Source organism: Eutrema salsugineum, unplaced genomic scaffold, assembly GCF_000478725.1.
Source record: "Eutrema salsugineum unplaced genomic scaffold, Eutsalg1_0 scaffold_4, whole genome shotgun sequence".
Classification (NCBI taxonomy): domain Eukaryota; kingdom Viridiplantae; phylum Streptophyta; class Magnoliopsida; order Brassicales; family Brassicaceae; genus Eutrema; species Eutrema salsugineum.
Window position 1 is genome coordinate 11,612,555 of NW_006256686.1, and position 19,689 is coordinate 11,632,243.

Here is a 19,689-nt window from a genome sequence, read left to right on the forward strand (position 1 = left end):
TCGAAGAGATCGTGAATCTCGGTGAGCTCCTGCTTCTGGGCCACTTGCTCATGCCTGAGAGTGGTGATCTCAGCATTGGCCGTAGCAAACTCCTGGCGAAGATGACTCGGATCCTCCTGCGTGCGAAATCCGGAAGTCGAGGCGGCAGGACAGTCTCTAATAGAGTCCATCCCTAAGGTTCGGCCCTTCTTCTTCGGAGCAACCTACAAATGGAAATAAAAACGTTAATTATTTATTAAGTAATAAATATAATAAATTTTAAAAAATTTGAAATAGATCATACCTCCTCGAAAATCTGGTCTTGCTCAGCGACGGTCAAAGGTACTTGGATAGTACCGTCAGGTGTGGCCTGGGTCTCCCGCTCGGCGATCCGCTGAATAGCGGCATTGTAGATTTCCTCTGACCGAGCGTCGACAAAGCTCCCGTCCCTCTTCCGGTGAGTGGTCTCGAAGAGCTTCGTCATTGGAGGAAGTTCTCCTCCGTTCTCCTCGGCCAACCAATTAATAAACATTAGTCAGAAATATTTAATAAATTATAGCAATAATTAAAAATGAAATAATAATGAAATAATTTATATTTAATTACTTACCATCATGAGACGTCTTCCCGCAAATGATATTTGGCCAGAAGTGTGCGGGGTCACTAACTTCTGACCGTCAGGACCGACCCGGTTTCGGACGGCCGAACACTTAGCCGCAGTGGTTTGGGCATGCGGGTCCAGCCAATACGCCTTCAACCCGTTCCAACAGAAAGTGGACATGGAGCTCGGCTTTGCGTCGTCTCCATCGGTCTCCCACTTCCGCTTCCAATCGGAAACGGTGTTGACTAGGCGTTTCTGCGCCTTCAGCCGGAAAGCTTTGCGAACCGTCTCGTTGATCCCGATGTCCGAGTTCCACCGTTGCTGCAAAAGAAAACAAAAAATTGTATAAACAATATAAAAGTAAGATTAATTAAATTTAAAATAAGTTGAAATGATATAAATAAGATTTAAAAAACATTACCGCGAAGCACTTGTACCAGGTGTCGAACGTCTCTTGCGACACCTTGCTCCAGTTGTAGTGCGGTTCAACAAAATGACTCTTAATTGTGTCGGAAACGCTCCGACCGACACAATTATCCAAGTTAAACCTATGAAACCAAAAAAAAAACATTACATTAATATTTAAGTAAATTAAAGCATTAATTTAAAAAAATATAAAAAACAAAAAATTTTACTTACCAATAAGAGTCTGGTTCCGCTTTTCCGGGAACCAGATATCGTAAAGCCCCCCGTCCCGGTAGGGCTAGTAAGTTCTCAACCGTAAATTAGGCATACAGATGAGGAGGGTGGGCTACCGGTTCGGCAGCCGGCGGTGGAGGTGGTGGTGGAGGTGGTGGTGGAGGCGGTGGTGGAGACTGCTCCGCTACGGTATTCGGAACCTGGGAGGCTCCGGAAGATGGAGGGACATCGGTCCCGGTGTTTCCCGAGGAAGACGCCCGGAAAGAGTGTCCGTCCGCCATAAAGTTGATGTAGTGCGTCCTCCGTCGAGTCATCGTCTGCAAAACTGGAAAATTTTTATTTTTGAAATTACAAATTAATTTTAAATTATGATCCTAAATCTAACAAACACCCTAAATCCTTAATCTAACAAATTCCGATCCTAAATCTAACAAATTATAAGCCTAAACTAATTTCCGACCTAAATCGTTTGTATTTCTAAACTAATTAAAAAAAAAAATTAGATTTTAAGTAAAAAAAAATTACCTGATTTTTTGGGTTTGCAGGGAAGCAACGAAGTGAGGAGGAAGAAGTTGAGTGAGCGACGAAATGAGGAAGGGGTGCTTCCATATATATAGAATTTTTATTCGTCGTAAATCTGACGTAAACATTACAACGAATTTACGACGAAATCGTCGTAAATCCGTCGTAAAGGTGCAACCGTACAACAAAGCGAATAAGACAAACACACGCGACTGTATCTGGGCTTTGCGACGAATTTACGACGATCAGGGTTAGTCGTCGTAAAATCGTCGTAAAATTGTCGTAAAATTACGACGAATTTACGACAAATCCTTATAAATCATAAAAATTATAACGGCTATGTATTTACATATCGTCGTAAAATTGTCGTAATATTACGACGATTTTACGATGGTATGTACAAAAATGATGAATTACAAAAATTGAAACATCCATAAGCACATACAAGCATGTCTATACATGCTAAATGTGGTCTGTATAACTTTCTAGCATGTTTACATAACATAATGAAGAATTTGGTTTGATCTAAGATAAATCCTTACATCTTCTCTAAATGTATATAACACCTTAAGATTACTTGATAAACACATATATGTCAAATTTTGAAATTTTTTTTTTTTTTTGTTTAGAAAGTTGTTTTACCTTATGAGATGGTAAGCCATATCATTCTCTTCATCTAAATCCCCCATAACCCCAGAAAAGATTGATTATAAGATTTAGGGGTTACATTTCGTCGTAAACTCGATGGTATTTTACGACGAATTTACGACGAATGGGTGTGATTCGTCGTAAATTCGTCGTAACATAAACCACATATCTACAAGTTCTTTAATCTTATACTACAAAACCTTATATAATACATTAGTTTACTCAGGAAAATGCACCCAAAAGCCATTCTGTGAGTTGGGAAAGCTAAACCCTATAGGGTTTAGGGTTTACATTTTACGACGAATTTACGACGATTTCTAAATAATCGTCGTAAATTCGTCGTAATAGTCAACATATGTCCAAGTCAACACTTTAACAAATTTTCTTTTCATTAATTGTCTTGCATTTTTTAAACATTTAAATTTAAACAAATTATCAAATTTGACAAATGTTACATTTAAACGTTCAAAGCATGTAATTATATAAATGCCAACATCATACTTAATTAGTCTTCAACATTTTCCTCGTTCTCCTCATCATCATCGTCATTATCATCACTGCTTGTTTGAAATTCGTCAGCACCTTCTTCTGTTTCGTCCCCATGTAGATTTTCAACTTGTCGATTACGTGGATCAATTAAAAGAACATTTTCTTCAACATCAGGTTCTGTAATGTCGACACAATCATCTTGTTGCATTGGCGGGAGATCTACACCATCAATTATACCCCTTGGAGCAACTTTGACAACCGCCAGCCATGAAATTCCCGTACTCTGAACTCGAGGATATGGAACAAAGGTGACTTGTTCTGCTTGAGATGCAAGTATAAAAGGCTCAAACTTATTGTATCGCCGAGATGCGTTTACATCTACCACTCCGAATTTGTTAATACGCACTCCACGACCTACCGTAGGATCAAACCAATCACATTTGAAAAGAACAGTTTTCATTCTTACTAATCCGGGTATTCTACTTCAATTATCTCTTTGATGATCCCAAAAAAGTCTACTTCACCTCGTACACAAACTCCATAGTTTGTAGTTGCCCGTTGAGTGCCATGACTATAAGTATGAAAAACATAGCCACGTGTGAAATACATAGCTGCAGTAGTTATCTTCGAAATAGGACCTAGGAGCAACTCATGAAACCATACTGCATATGTCATGTCATCATGCTCGACTTGACCTTTTAACCACAATGCATAATGTTGGTCTTTCCGCTTGTTAATTTCATCTTCTGAAACACCGTCAATGCATTCTCGGACTTGACTGACGAAAGTGCTGAAATTTGAAAACATTGTTAAGGACATTTCGTCTATGCAATCAAAATATAATCATGCATGCTTATTTGTATATATGTACCTCTCGTAAGGTGCCAATTCCTCGCAATTCAGAAGTATATATGTATGTGCGCTGTGGTAGTCCTGTTCGTTTGACCAACAAGTTTCTTTTAGTTTCCCACTTAGACGTCCAATTGGTGAGAGTATATCAGGCACACCTTCTACTGCGTAACTTTGTCCTACACCCCCATCATCGTAACGTCTTGGAGCCCGTTTGCGTGTACGAACCTTCAGAGCAAAATAATAAGACGTGAAATGAGAAATTTCTTCTGTCAAACTTCCCGCCACGATAGACCCTTCAACTTTTGCTAAGTTTTTGGCCTTACCCTTTAAATGCTTCATAAATCGTTCAAACGGATACATCCACCTAAACTGAACAGGTCCTCCCAACTCTGCTTCATGAGGGAGGTGTATAGGTAAATGTTCCATAACATCGAAGAAAGCAGGTGGGAATATTTTCTCTAAATTGCACAACAATATTGGAATATTTGTAGACAGTTGTGCAACTACATCTTCTGATAATGTCCTTGTACTTAGATCACGAAAGAAAGCTCCAATGCCTCCTAGTGCCTCATGGACATGTCCCGGTAGGAGTTCAGCAAACGCAAAAGGAAGTAACCGTTGCATAAACACATGACAATCATGACTTTTCATCCCTGAAAACTTTTGTCCTTTATCCACAGATTTAGCCAGATTAGATACATATCCATCAGGAAATTTCACGGCTGATGATACCCAATTAAACAATGCGGTTTTTTGTTCAGCACCCAACCGAAATACAGGAACAGGTGCTTTCCCATTACTCACAATATGCAACTCAATTCTGTTACATATATCGGGTAAGTCCATCCGTGATTTAACGCTGTCTTTGGTTCTGGACGTTCAAAACAGTATGCATGATGTTATCGAAAAAATTCTTCTCAATGTGCATAACATCAAGATTATGTCTAAGCAAATGATCTTTCCAGTAAGGCAGATCCCAAAATATACTTTTCTTGTGCCAATTATGATGAACCCCATATTCTTCAGGCATATTCGCAGGAGTGTGCCAATTTCCTCCAACGGGGACCGTTTCAAGTCTACCCCAATGATCTATTTGCGCTTCAAGCTCTACTCCAGTTAGGTACACTGGTGGAGGGAGACGAACCAATTTGTTCTTTATAAACAAATGCCTATTTCTTCTATATTGATGGTTTGGTGGTAAAAACCGACAGTGGCAATTAAACCAACAGGTTTTCCTACCATGTTTAAGCTGAAATGCATCAGTCCTATGAAGACAATAAGGACATGATAACCTCCCATGCGTTGTCCAACCTGATAGCATTCCGTATGCCGGGAAATCGCTTATTGTCCACATAAGCACCGCTCACATCGTAAATTTTTTACCACTCGAACAGTCATATGTTCGTACTCCAACATGCCACAACTGGTTTAACTCATGTATGAGTGGTTGCAAAAACACAACAAGGGCCCGCTTCGGGTGATTTCGACCAGGGACTAATATACTTAGAAACAAAAACTCTCTTTGCATGCACATATCTAGAGGAAGGTTATATGGCGTAAGAATCACAGGCCATAATGAATATTGCCTACCAGACATACCAAATGGACTAAACCCGTCAGTGCAAAGACCAAGATAAACATTTCGCTTAGACCTAGCAAAGTCTGGATGTACGGTGTTAAAATGTTTCCAAGATTTCCCGTCAGACGGGTGAGTCATTTTGCCATATGTTTGTGAATGTTCTGCATGCCATCTCATCGATGCAGCTGTCCGTTCAGATTGATATAGTCTTTTTAACCTATCAGTGATAGGAAGATACCACATTCGTTGGTAAGGAATCTTCTTACGCCCAACAATTTGCGGTCTATATCTTGGCTTTTGGCAGAAACGACATTCTTCAAGCTTCTCATCATCTCTCCAAAAAAGCATACAATTATCAACACAAACATCAATCATCTTAGAAGGCAATCCAAGAGTAAAAACCAGCTTCTGAATTTCATAATACGTTTCAGCAGCCAAATTATCATCTGGCAAATACTCTTTAATAAGATCTGCCCAATCGTTCATGCAAACTTCATATAGATTGTGATCAGTTTTTATTGTCATCATCCGAGCTGCCAATGATAATTTTGATAAACCTTCCCTACATCCCTCGTACAGAGGCTGTTTTGCTGCGTTTAACATATCATAAAAGCGTTTCGCATCTGCATTGGGCTCCTCAACAGTATCAGCATGTGTTTCATGAAATGCATCAGTAACCATTTCATGCATCCTATCATGATCTTCACCCTGAACTTGACTACTTTGATAATCATTTGACGCTTCAAAATCCACATGTTCTTGATGATTACTACTACTCCGTGCAGCCATCTGACCACTACTTTGACCATATCCCTCTCCATGCTGATACCAAATAAAGTATTGGGGCATGAACCCTCTATTCAATAAATGCTGCCAGACAGTGTCTATAGGAATATGTTTCCTATTTTTGCATTTCACACAAGGACAATACATTTTGCCGCTTTCAATTACAGTTTGCATAAGACCGGCTTGGTACATGAATATTTCCAATCCGTTTTTGAAGTCTTCAGTCAACGACCCATCACCATTTTTGGGCGTATACATCCACTTTCGTAGATCGTATATAGACATTTCAAAAACAAATATTTGACTTTTTGTTTTTGAAATTTGATATAAATTTCAACTACTAAAAATTTTACTTAAACATTCAAAGACTCAAAAAATTTGTGTCTTTATATGTTTTTTTGGGTTGATGGAATAATAAGAGAAGAAAGGGTATATATAGAATTTTTTGTTTGGTTACCAACATATTACCATTGCATATTTACATCAAATTTACGTCGAAATAAAATTTACATCACATTTACATCGATTTTACGTCATTACAAGATAGCGGACAATTAGTCGTATTATCGATGTAAATATTACGACAATATTACGACGAAATAAAATTCGTTCTTCATTCGTCGTAATATCGTCGTAACATTACGACGATTTTACGAGGGCTATTTTTTACGTCAAATTTACGACAAAATTTTTGATCGTCGTAAATTTACGACGACTACAAATTGTCGTAAATAATTCAACGGAAAAGCCCCTCATTCTTGTAGTGTTTTACATCGGCAGATATCGACGTAAAATCGACGTAAAAGGGCATTTACGTCGAATTAGCGACGAATGAAAAATCGTCGTAAAACAATCGTCGTAAAACAGAATTCGTCGTAAAATCGTCGTAAAATTACCAACCCAGGGAAATCGTCGTAATATCGTCGGAAACTATATGTCGTAAAGTCGATGTAAATTTTCCAACGAAAGTACAACGAAATACGTCCATCATAAGAACGACGTAAAATCGATGTAAAATTACATTGATTTAACAACGATTAGGAGACAAACTATTTCAATTAAGGGAAATTAATTTTTTAAACATCGATGTTAATTCGTCGTAAAGTTTCGACGTAGATTCGACGTAAACATATTCGACGTAAATTCGTCGTTAAATGTTCGACGTTAAATCGACGTAAATGTACGACGAATTTACGTCGATTTATAAATTAATTATTTAATTCGATTTTAATTTAATTAATGAATTTTTAAAATAATCAAAAAATTAAAAATAGAAAAAAACATTTTAAATTAAAAATTAAATTCGAAAATAATTTATAAATAAAAGAAAAAATTAAATATATATTTTTTTTACAAAAAAAACCTAATCTACAATGTGATTTCGTAATCGTCGAGGTTGAGATCGACGTCTCGAGGAGGCTCTCCGTCTTGGCCGCCCGTCGCTGCTGGACCGTTGTTTCCCGTCTGCACTACCGGAGCCGAAGACTGACCCTGCGTCTGCTGGTTTGATGGTCCACCGGAAGTACCACCGGCCTCAAAGACGCCTCGTGCTCGCTGTTGCCTCGCTCGGATTGCGGTAGCCAACTGCGGAACCGCTTCCGCAATGATGTCGAAGAGATCGTGAATCTCGGTGAGCTCCTGCTTCTGGACCACTTGCTCATGCCTGAGAGTGGTGATCTCAGCATTGGCAGTAGCAAACTCCTGGCGAAGATGACTCGGATCCTCCTGCGTGCGAAATCCGGAAGTCGAGGCGGCAGGACAGTCTCTAATAGAGTCCATCCCTAAGGTTCGGCCCTTCTTCTTCGGAGCAACCTACAAATGGAAATAAAAACGTTAATTATTTATTAAGTAATAAATATAATAAATTTTAAAAAATTTGAAATAGATCATACCTCCTCGAAAATCTGGTCTTGCTCAGCGACGGTCAACGGTACTTGGATAGTACCGTCAGGTGTGGCCTGGATCTCCCGCTCGGCGATCCGCTGAATAGTGGCATTATAGATCTCCTCTGACCGAGCGTCGACAAAGCTCCCGTCCCTCTTCCGGTGAGTGGTCTCAAAGAGCTTCGTCATTGGAGGAAGTTCTCCACCGTTCTCCTCGGCCTACCAATTAATAAACATTAGTCAAAAATATTTAATAAATTATAGCAATAATTAAAAATAAAATAATAATGAAATAATTTATATTTAATTACTTACCATCATGAGACGTCTTCCCGCAAATGATATTTGGCCAGAAGTGTGCGGGGTCACTAACTTCTGACCGTCAGGACCGACCCGGTTTCGGACGGCCGAACACTTAGCAGCAGTGGTTTGGGCATGCGGGTCCAGCCAATACGCCTTCAACCCATTCCAACAGAAAGTGGACATGGAGCTCGGCTCTGCGTCGTCGCCATCGGTCTCCCACTTCCGCTTCCAATCGGAAACGGTGTTGACTAGGCGTTTCTGCGCCTTCAGCCGGAAAGCTTCGCGGACCGTCTCGTTGATCCCAATGTCCCAGTTCCACCGTTGCTGCAAAAGAAAACAAAATTTATATAAACAATATAAAAGTAAGATTAATTAAATTTAAAATAATTTGAAATGATATAAATAAGATTTAAAAAACATTACCGCGAAGCACTTGTACCAGGTGTCGAACGTCTCTTGCGACACCTTGCTCCAATTGTAGTGCGGCTCAACGAAATGACTCTTAATTGTGTCGGAAACGCTCCGACCGACACAATTATCCAAGTTAAACCTATGAAACCAAAAAAAAAACATATTACATTAATATTTAAGTAAATTAAAGCATTAATTTAAAAAAATATAAAAAACAAAAAATTTTACTTACCAATAAGAGCCTGGTTCCGCTTTTCCGGGAACCATACGTCGTAAAGCCCCCCGTCCCGGTAGGGCTAGTAAGTCCTCAACCGTAAATTGGGCATACAGATGAGGAGGGTGGGGTACCGGTTCGGCAGCCGGCGGTGGAGGTGGTGGTGGAGGTGGTGGTGGAGGCGGTGGTGGAGACTGCTCCGCAACGGTATTCGGAACCTGGGAGGCTCCGGAAGATGAAGGGACATCGGTCCTGGTGTTTCCTGAGGCAGACGCCCGGGAAGAGTGTCCGTCCGCCATGAAATTGATGTAGTGCGTCCTCCGTCGAGTCATCGTCTGCAAAACCGATAAAATTTTATTTTCAAATTACATATTAATTTTTAATTACGATCCTAAATCTAACAAATTCCGATCCTAAATCTAACAAATTCCGAGCCTAAACTAATTCCCGACCTAAACCGTTTGAATTTCTAAACTATTTAAAAATAATTTAATATTAAGTAATTAAAAAAAATTACCTTATTTTTTTGCGTCAAAGGGAGGAGGTTGCGTCAAAGGGAGGAGGAAGCAGAGAGAGGAAGGAGAGTAATGAGCGACGAAATGAAGAAGGGGTGCGTTCATATATATAGAATTTATATTCGTCGTAAATTCGACGTAAACGTTACGACGATTTTACGACGAATCCGTCGTAAATTCGTCGCAGAGGTCCAACCGTACAACAAAGCGAATAAGACAAACACACGTGGCTGTATCTGGGCTTTGCGATGACTTTACGATGATCAGTGTTATTCGTCGTAAAATCGTCGTAATGTTATGACGATTTTACGACGAACCGTATAAATCATAAAAATTATAACGGCTGTGTATCCACATATCGTCGTAATATTACGACGATTTTATGATAGATTATACCAAAACTGATGAAATTCAAAAACTGAAATATCCATAAGCACAAACAAGCATGTCTATACATGATAAATGTGGTCTGTATAACTTTCTAGCATGTTTACATAACTTAATGAAGAATTTGGTAAGATCTAAGATAAATCCTTACATCTTCTCTAAATGTATATAACACCTTAAGATTACTTGATAAACACATATATGTCAAATTTTGAAATTTTTTTTTTTGTTTAGAAAGTTGTTTTGCCTTATGAGATGGTAAGCCATATCATTCTCTTCATCTAAATCCCCCCTGAACCCCAGAAAAGATTGATTATAAGATTTAGGGGTTACATTTTGTCGTAAAGTCGATGGTATGTTACGACGATTTTACGACGAATCACACCCATTCGTCGTAAAGTCGTCGTAACATAAACCACATATCTACAAGTTCTTTAATCTTATACTACAAAAGCTTATATAATACATCAGTTTACTCAGGAAAATGCACCCAAAAACCATTCTGTAAGTTGGGAAAGCTAAACCCTATAGGGTTTAGGGTTTGCATTTTACGACGAATTTACGACGATTTCTAAATAATCGTCGTAAATTCGTCGTAATAGTCAACATATGTCCAAGTCAACACTTAAACAAATTTTCTTTTCATTAATTGTCTTTCATTTTTAAAACATTTAAATTTAAACAAATTTATCAAATTTGACAAATGTTACATTTAAACGTTCAAAGCATGCAATTAAATGTCAACATATTTAATTAGTCTTCAACATTTTCCTCGTTGTCCTCATCATCATCGTCATCATCACTGCTTGTTTGAAATTCGTCAGCATCTTCTTCAGTTTCGTCCCCATGTAGATCTTCAACTTGTCGATTACGTGGATCAATTAAAAGAACATTTTCTTCATCAGGTTCTGTAATGTCGACACAATAAAAATCACAATACTCCTAAATAAAAGTGATTGAATTGATCACTTAATTGGGAACAAGTATAAGTTTTAAAAATATTCACTTGATAGTGAATATTAAATATACGAAATGTCGTCCATATACGAAATTCGGAAATGGATGTACAATCGTATTGATTCAACGGGATCGTTGACAATAGAATTCAGTGAGGGGGTAGAGGGATTCATGCATGAGGCGGTAAAACTCCCAAGAACGATTGCCAGTCGTATGATGTATTGTCCTTGTCCTAAATGAATGAATAGGAAATTTATCACAATCGCGAAAGTGTGGTCACATATATTAAATAGAGGATTTATGCCACATTACTTTATATGGTATCATCATGGAGAAGGGCATGGAGAAAGTGCAAGTAGTAGTAATAGCAATTATCAAGCATCAAATTTTGAAGACTCGTCAAACAATTTGCATCAAGATGAATATTATCAAGCAGAGCAGCAAAGGTTTGATCATGATAGAATTCAAGACATGGTTACAGATGCATTTCACGAAACCAGATGCAAATTTTTTTTATGATATGTTAGGTGCTGCTAATCAGCCACTTTACAATGGATGCAAAGAAGGACAATCTAAATTATCACTGGCAGCTAGGATGATGACTATTAAAACTGATCATAACTTAGCTGAGACTTGCATGGATGATTGGGCTGACCTGATTAAAGAGTATTTGCCGGCAGACAATTTAGCAGCTGGAACTTACTATGAGATCCAGAAACTTATTTATAGTCTAGGATTGCCTTCTGAGATGATAGATGTCTGTGTTGACAATTGCATGCTATTTTGGAAAGATGATGATAAGTTGGAGGAATGTCGATTTTGTCATAAGCCTAGATATAAGCCGCAAGGAAGTAGTCGCAGCAAAGTATCATTCCAGCGTATGTGGTACCTTCCTGTAACTGATAGGTTGAAACGAATGTATCATTCTGAAAGAACATCAGCAGCGATGAGATGGCATGTAGATCATTTGCAGACAAATGGAAAGATTACTCATCCATCAGATGCTAAAGCGTGGAAACACTTTAAGTCAGTACATCCAGATTTTGCCCAGAGAGAAACGAAATGTATACCTTGGTCTATGCACAGATGGATATGTCAGCAGACAATATTCGTTGTGGCCTGTAATCTTAACGCCTTACAACCTTCCTCCAGATTTGTGCATGCAAAGAGAATTTTTATTCTTGAGTATTTTAGTTCCTGGTCCAAAACACCCGAAGCGTTCCCTTGATGTATTTTTGCAGCCTCTAATTGAAGAATTAGAGAAGTTGTGGTATACCGGAGTTCGAACATATGATTTTGCAAGAAAAAAGAATTTTACTATGCGAGCAGTGCTTATGTGGACTATAAGCGATTTTCCTGCTTACGGGATGTTATCGGGATGGACTACGCATGGTCGGTTGTCGTGTCCGTATTGTCTTTATCGAACAGAAGCTTTCAACTAAAGCATGGGCGAAAGACATGTTGGTTCGATTGTCACCGTCGATTTTTACCACCTCACCATCCGTACCGGAGAAACAAACGGTTGTTTTGAAAGAATAAAGCTTCTCGTGTTCCTCCTCCCGTGTATCTATCAGGGGAAAATTTGGAAGCAAATATTGATAATTACGATGCACAAGAAACGGTTATTCGTGGTGGAAACTGGCATACTCCAACTAATATGCCCGATGGATATGGGGAGATGCACAACTGGCATAAGAAAAGCATATTTTGGAAGCTTCCATATTGGAAAGACCATCTGCTTAGACACAATATGGATGTGATGCATATTGAGAAAAAAAAATTTGATAACATCATGCATACGGTGTTGAATGTTCCTGGAAGGACTAAAGACAGTGGTAAGTCGAGACTAGACTTGCTTGATATTTGTTCTCGTAGTGAGTTGCACATTACAAGTAATGGAAGAGCACCTGTTCCTATATTTCGATTGGGTGCAGCGGAAAAGACAGCCTTGTTTAAATGGGTTTCATCTGATGTGAAGTTCCCGGATGGATATGTTTCTAATCTAGCCAAGTCTGTTGAGAAAGGAACAAAGTTTGCTGGAATGAAAAGTCATGATTGTCACGTATTTATGCAAAGACTACTTCCTTTCGCGTTTGCTGAACTTCCAAAAAATGTACACGAAGCCATTGCAGGTAATTAATATACAAGAAATCAATATATCTATTTCCAAAATCGTTTTTTACATATATATATATGGTTAAAATTAATATTTACCTACCTTTACTATTGTACGTAGGCATTGGTGCTTTTTTTCGAGATCTGTGTACCCGCACTTTGTCAGAAGAAGTTATTACACAACTAGATGCTAATATTCCCATATTGTTGTGCAACCTAGAGAAAATATTTCCCCCAGCATTCTTTGATGTTATGGAACATCTTCCTGTCCATCTTCCTCATGAAGCAGAATTAGGGGGACCAGTGCAGTATCGGTGGATGTATCCATTCGAGCGATTCATGGGGCATTTGAAACGTAAAGCTAAAAATATTGCCAAAGTAGAAGGCTCAATAATTGCAGGAAGTTTAACAGAAGAAACTTCTCACTTCACGGGATACTATTTTGGTTCAAAGGTTCGCACACGCAAAAGGGCGCTACAGCGATATGATGACGGAGGTGTAGGACGAACATATGCGCTAGAAGGGGTCCCAGACATCTTCTGTTCAGTTGGTCGATTATGCGGAAAAGTTAAAGAAACTTGGTTTGCTAACGAAAACGACTACCACAGTGCCCACACGTATATTCTCTTAAATTGTGATGAAGTTAGTTCATGGGAGACATAAGTACAAGTTAATCTCTATATATATAACTAAATTTTTAGGGTTTAGTTATACTTGATAAAGTCATAATTAATTATTTTTATATATATGTTTGCAGTGAATTTGTTAACCAAGTGCGTGAAGTAATACATCAAATTTCAGACGATGGACTCAACAACCGCAAAGATAAACACTTCGCCCTATGGTTGAAGACTCAAGTAATAATAGAATGCATTCTCTTCATATATATATAATTAGGTTCTGATTTAATTTAAATATATAAACTAATTCGTTAAGTAATGAATTCATTGATTAGGTGGAGCATGGGGATACATCATATCCTTTGTGGTTCCACGAATTGCTAGGAGGTCCTATATCAAAGATAACTACCGCACCCATGTATTGCACACGCGGATATATATTGCATATATACAAATACGGGACGTATCGGGCTACAGCTAACTATGGAGTATATGTGAAGGGTGAAATAGATTTCTATGGAGTGCTGCAAGACATAATTGAAGTAGAATATCCTGGCTGCTTAGGTTTGAGATGTGTTATTTTCAAATGCGACTGGTTTGATCCCACAATTGGACAAGGAATCCGGAAAAACAAATTTGGCACGGTAGATGTCAACCAATCCCGGCGTTACAATAAGTTTGAGCCATTCATACTCTCATCACAAGCAGAACAAGTATGCTTTGTTCCATATCCACGCGTCCGTACATCGGGTGTTCAATGGTTATCTGTGATTAAAGTTTCTCCGAGAGGTCGAATTGTGGGGGTTGACGATCTTCCAATGCAAGAAGATCAAACCTATGATATCGCAGAACCCAGTGAGAGCACTGATGCTATCCTCTTGATAGATCTTGAAAACAGACAAACCGAATATCTTCCCGACAATACAGAGGAAGAAAATGACGAAGATGAGTTTGAGGAAAATGATGATGAATCTAATGATGAAGGTTCAACGTCATCTGAAAATGATTCATGTTAGTTGTAATCAGAATTATGTCATTATATTGCAATAAAATAATGTTCTACAACTATATATATATAGATATATAATTTAATGATAATTATTGGTATGTATACTATATATATAAATTATTAATATAACCAAAAATACATAAATTAACGACTAATTACCGACGATTCGTCGTTAAATCGTCCTTAACTTATTTCATATTTCCAAATTCACCCCTTCCATATCCCACGCCTTACCCTCTTTTCTACCCATTTCCCGCCCTTTTCCCGCGCCTAAATAGTCTGCTAATTAACGACGAATTAACGTCGAAGCGTGGATTCTATATAAGTCGCTCGCCCATCTTCATTTCCTTTGCTCATTCTCTCCTTGCTTCCTTCCCATATCTTTCCGCCGGAACATCCTCCCAAAATCAATGTATGTGTTTTTTTATTTTTTATATTATTTATAATTTCTTAACTAGAATAATTAGGTATGGAATATTAGTTTAGGAATAGAATAGTTTAGGAATGGAATAGTTTAGGAATGGAATAGTTTAGGAATGGAGTAAAATAGGATTGGAATATTTTAGCTATTTAAGAAATTAAAAGTTTAGTTCTAATTAGATATATGTTTAGGAATTAATGTTTAATTTTTATTTTTAATATTTACAGATGTCTGGTCGTCGTCGTCGGCCTCATTATGGTGATATGTTTAGCGATGCTGGTACATCTACTGGGAGAAATCCCGTCTCTTCTTCTGCCACGGAGACGGATTTTGTTTCCGCCACTCAAACACATAGTGCTCCAGCTCCACCACCACCTCCACAGCCACAAGTGCATCGTGAGACCCCTTATGCAGATTTGACGGTGCATAATATCATTGCACAGCCGGGCAGAGAGAGACTTACTAAGCTAGATCCTGATCTCCCGGCGGGTGCACATTGGTATGTAGTAATTAGTTAAAATATATATGTTTTATTATTATTAATTTATATTTATTTTAATTTTACTTATATAAATTTTTGTATTGTTGTTTTAGGTTCGGTATTCATAGCAAGGTTGGTCGCACGGTTTCTGATATTATCAAGTCCTATTTTGTGGAGCCTCATTGCAATCTCACCCAGCTTTCTCAGCATACCATTGACACATGGTTCAAAATATTTGCGGTAAAATAAATTGTAGTTTATTTAAATAATTATTTTAATTATTCCAAAATGTAATTATGTGGTTTTTTTTGTAGCAACGGTATGACTGGGATGAGAAAGACCATAGCGAGGTGGAGAGACTCTTTACCGAGAGAGTGAAGCTTCGACTTATGGGCACGGTTTCCAATTGGAAGAAATCGTGGAAAGTCATTGGCGATGATGCAAAGCCCATTAGCATGGACCCTGAAGTGTGGAAGGGTTTGGTGCGATACTGGATGATTCCGCATTCGCAGGAGATTGCGGAAAAGTGTTCTATTTCCCGCAATGCGAATGGTCCAGACGGTCAGAAGGTGGCTTTTCCTCATACAGCTGGCCAAACACCATTTGGAGGTGTTCGAATGCAGATGGTATGAAATAATTAATTATATATTTTTAAATAATTAATTTATGGTATTTGATATTATAATAACTTTTTTTTAGGCTGCCGAGCATGGAGGCGAACTCCCGCCGATGACAGAGGTTTTCGCGAAGTGTCATCGGAAAAAGGATGGTGCATTCATTTCTGAGAAAGCCGAGCAGCTCTATAATGAAGTTACTTCAAAGGTTGCTGAGCGAGAGACCCAACTATCTCCCGGAGGTTCTTCAGCTCAATCCGGAGGGTTGACTACTCGTGAAATCGATCAAATCTTCGGGGAGGTATATATTTAATAAATCTTATTTATTTATTTATTTTTAATATTTTAATTTCTAATAAAATTTAATTTAAAATGTAGGTCGCTCCGAAAAAGAAGGGAAAAGTTATAGGGATGGGATCTATTAGAGACGTCCCGAGTGCTTCGTCATCCGCACCACGCCGCCGAGGACCAGAAGATGATCCAGTCGTTCTACGGGCCAAGATTGCAACTTTAGAGGAGTCTCAAACCGCATATCACCAGGAAGTTCAGGAGGAGCTTTCGGAGTATGACTCCATCTTTGATATCATTGCCCTCTCAATCCCAGATGTTGCAAATGCCTTGCGAACAAAACGTCAAAAACGTGCAGCGGAAAAGGAGGCAAGAATGGCGGCACGGAGAGTGGCGACACAAGCTGCAGGTACTCAAGGAGCATCTACAAGTGGTGGAGAGGATCAATCACAAGCTCCGGTTACAAATCTTGCGGATGATTTTGGAGATTTCGAAATTGATTATGATACTTAAATATGATTTCTTTTAGTTGTAATAAAAATAATTTGTTTTATTTGTAATTAAAATAATTTTATTTCCATATTTATTTTCAAATTAATTTATTTAATTTTCAATTATTATTTCAAAACATTTGGGTTTTAAAATTAAATAAATTTTCGTCCTTAAATCGATGTAAATTATGAAGAATTACCAACGATATTCTTACGACGAATTAGGGACGAATTACTAGTAACAACGATTTAAGGACGATTTTTATACCACGAATTTGCAACGAATTACCGACGAATGTATGTTCGTCATTAAATCGTCGTTAACTTTACATCGATGTTAGGACGAATGGTTCCCGACGATTTTACGACGATTCCTTGTTTCTCGCTAATTAAAGACGATTTTACGACGAATTAGCAGTTACGACGATCAATATACGACGAATACGAATTCGTCGTTAAATCGTTGCAAACCCTATTTAACAACGATTTAACGACAAATATGGTCGTTGTGAAATAGGTAATTTCTTGTAGTGTTAAGAACAATTTAATTACTGAAATATTGTCTTAAGTAGGTGTTGTATGTTTTTATGTGTTTTTGTGTGAACTCCGCTGTTTTTTTATGTGCTTTTCGTGTAGCTCATGGTATGTGTAACTTCTTAAGTATGAATTTTTGTAAGATTCCTATGTGTTTTTATGTGCCGTTCGTGTTTTTGTTTGAACTCCTTGAATTATTGTAATATGTTGCTCAGCGATTCATGTATGTTTGTAGGATTCTGTAAAAGGACAACTTGGAGAAGAAATGGCTGCCAATAGAGATCACGGGTCAAGTAAAAAGAGGAAGTGCCAAATATTGATGATCACAGGTCAAGTAAAAAAGAGGACAAGACCAAGTATGGGTCCATATTGCTTTTGTTTTCTAGTATGGCAACCCACATATTTGTGAAGTTAATGTAAACCACACATGTGTAACATAACTGAACCACGTATCATTTTGTAAAAATTTTCTATTCTTATATAAATGTAAACCAATCGATTTCTTATTCTATCAAACTCAAACTCTTTGTGTTCTCAAAGTTCCCACAAAGCAAACTCTTGTGTTCTAAACAAACTTTCTCTTCTTATACTTAAACTTTTCTACTCTTATTTTTTTTTTTTAGAAAAAGTTCACAAGTGTAAACAAAGTTCCCACAATTGGTTTTTTTTTTAATGAAAGTTCACAAGTGTAAAAAAAGTTCCCACAAATCATCTTTTGTTTTTTTTTAAACAAACTCTACAAGTATGACATCTTCTTCAAACAACAATTTTGATGATGGATCGCTTGACGACGATTTTGATGAAGTTTTTGATCAACATCTTGACAATATGTTCGATGCTGTTCTTGATCGGCAAGCCGCAAGAAAGCAAAAGAAGAAATGAGCATATATAGACAAACAATGTGAAGAAGGCCATAACCGCTTATAGAACGATTATTGTAGTGAAATGCTACATACCCTCCTCATATATTTCAACGTCGTTTTACAATGAACAGATCCTTGTTCATGCGTATTGTTGATCGAGTCTCCCAAACAGTTCCATACTTTCAACAAAGGAGAGACGCTGTCGGAAGGATTAGTCTCTCTGGATTACAAAAGTGTACATCAGCAATTCGTATGATGGCCTATGGTTGTGCGGCTGATGCGGCTGACGAATACCTCCGGCTCGGTGAAAGTACTGCAATTAAATGCTTGGAGAAATTGGTACAGGGAATAATACATTTGTTCGGAGAAGAGTAATTAAGAAGACCGACACCAGAAGATCTTCAGTGACTACTCGATATTGGAGAGATACGGGGATTTCCGGGGATGATAGGAAGCATCGATTGTATGCACTAGAAGTGGAAGAATTGCCTTACCGCTTGGAAAGGGCAATATACACGTAGATCAGGAAAACCGACAATCGTCAAGAGCTGTAGCATCACAAGATCTTTAGATATGGCACACATTTTTTGGACCTCCAGGTACCTTAAACGATATCAATGTTCTTGATCAGTCACCCGTTTTTGATGATATATTACAAGGACGAGCTCCAAAAGTGAATTACTTGGTCAATGGACACCAGTATCATATGGCGTACTACCTCACAGACGGTATTTATCCAAAATGGGCAACTTTTATACAATCTATTCCTCTTCCTAAAGGGCCGAAAGCAAGATTATTTGCAACATGTCAAGAATCCACCAGAAAATATGTTGAGCGTGCTTTTGGAGTCTTTCAAGCTCTATTTTCAATCGTAAAAAAATCCAGCTCTTATATGGGATAAATAAAAAATAGGAAATATTATGAGAGTATGTATCTGGATTCCAACAAGGAGAAGGAAGCAGAACTTCACAAATAGATATGACGTATTCCACGGATATGCCTACAAATCTTGGCAATATGATCGGCACCTGGAATCAAATTCGTGACAGACAAATACATGAACACTTGAAAGCTGATTTAATTGAGCATATATGGCAGAAATTTGTCACCTCTCAAGATTATAACTAAACGTTTTATGATTTCAATACCTGCATTTTGTATGTTTAAAATTTTATGTAATGCAATATAAATTTGGTTTTATTAAATTTTGTATGTTTATAGTTATGATCAAATCAATAATTACTTAGATTAAATAATATAAAGAGTTTTAGACAGGTGTCGGATGTCCATTGGTTTACGAAAGAGATTACAAATCGGACCAAAACAGACCCAAAGTAAAAATCGGCCAAAAGTAAAAATCGGTCCAAAGTAAATGGGCTTCTAAAAATCAGCCTAAAATATGTAAAGTCTTGGGCTTCTAAATATGAGTTTCTAAAAACCCCTTAATGGTATGAGGAATGGAGGAGAAAAAAGGATTAATCCTTAATT